The sequence below is a fragment of the Myotis davidii genome, unplaced genomic scaffold (assembly GCF_000327345.1).
Source record: "Myotis davidii unplaced genomic scaffold, ASM32734v1 scaffold247, whole genome shotgun sequence".
Taxonomy (NCBI): Eukaryota; Metazoa; Chordata; class Mammalia; order Chiroptera; family Vespertilionidae; genus Myotis; species Myotis davidii.
In genome coordinates, this window is record NW_006299593.1 from 3,877,786 (window position 1) to 3,879,340 (window position 1,555).

Here is a 1,555-nt window from a genome sequence, read left to right on the forward strand (position 1 = left end):
GGGGGGTACAATTCCATAATTCTATAATATATCATCTGTATATTGTATTGTGTGTTCACCATCCCAATTGTTAGTTAACTGCTGTACCTAGCTGAATTATAAACATTGTTTATAGTGGTTGGTCACTGTTGCTTGATAGCCTCAATGACTATTACCCTTGGTTCATAATTAATTGTGCAAGTATGATAGCTTCAAGAGACCATTTCTAAAATACTCATCATGAAACTGAATATTTGAGTCTTTGTGTCATTGTAACACTCATTCATTTCAGATAATATTTGTCAAATGTGAGTACCTGCCCATTAGGCACAAGTTGATAAACAATCCTATCTAATAATAGAAAAAGATTCAAATTGACTGTACCTTTGCTATGTCTCCCATTGGCTAATCAGCGCAATAATGCAAATTAACCACCAACAAAGATGGCAGCTAATTTGCATACTGCAGGCAGGGCAGGTCACTGGGAGCCACCATCCAGGCCCCGTTTGTGACACCAGGAGCTGCTGGAAAGCCAAGCTGCAGGCAAGGCAACGCCCAGGACCCAGGAGCCACCTTGCCTGCGGCCCATGATCATGATCGGAAAGCTGGGCCACAGGCAAGGCGGCCCCCCGAGACCCAGGAGCCGCCTTGCTTGTGGCCCGTGATCATGATCAAAAAGCCAGACCACAGGCAAGGCAGCCCCCTGGGACTCAGGAGCCACCTTCCTTGCAGCCCATGATCCTGATCGTGATCGGAAAGCCGGGCCGCAGGCAAGGCGGCACCCTGGGACCCAGGAGCCAGCCGCCTTGCCTGTGGCCCGTGATCGTGATCGTGATCAGAAAGCTGGACCGCAGGCAAGGAGGCACCCCAGGACCCAGGAGCCGCCTTGCTTGCAGCCTGTGATTATGATCGGAAAGCTGGGCTGCTGGCAAGGTGGACCCCTGGAACCCAGGAGCCCGACGACAAGGTCTGTAGGCAAAGCAGTGATCAGTCTATGAGGGGGAGGCGGGGGGCAGAAGGAGCTACAGGAGCAGCTCTGGCCAGAGACTGAAGACTCCCGCTGGAGTGAGGAGTAAAGACTGAAGGTTCCAGCCACAGCAAAGACTGTGTCTAGAGTGAAGATGGAAGGTGGTGGCAAGAGTGAAGGTCTGGGTCCCGGGTGCCAGAGGAAAACTGGTGCTGGCAGCAAGGGGAAAGAAGGCCTATTGCATGAAACTTTTTTTTTTTTGAAATTATTTTATTGATTTTGCATAGAGAGGAAGGGAGAGGGATAGAGATAGAAACATCGATGAGAGAGAAACATCGATCAGCTGCCTCGTGCACACCTACTACTGGGGCTGTGCCCACAACCAAGGTACATGCCCTTGACCGGAATCAAACCCAATACCTTTCAGTCCCCAGGCCAACGCTCTATCCATTGAGACAAACCGGTCAGGGCAATTGCATGAATCTTCGTGCAACGGGCCTCTAGTTATTATATAAACTACTAGAGGCCCGGTGCACAAAAATTTGTGCACTTGGGGGGAGAGGGGGGTCCCTCAGCCCGGCCTGTGCCCTCTCGCAGTCTGGGACCCCT

The 1,555-nt window shown here is 51.0% G+C and overlaps 1 pseudogene; it reads left to right on the forward strand.

Annotated features, from left to right (window-relative positions):
• Window positions 1-1,555, forward strand: part of LOC107184915 — a 25,929-nt pseudogene that overhangs the window by 330 nt on the left and 24,044 nt on the right.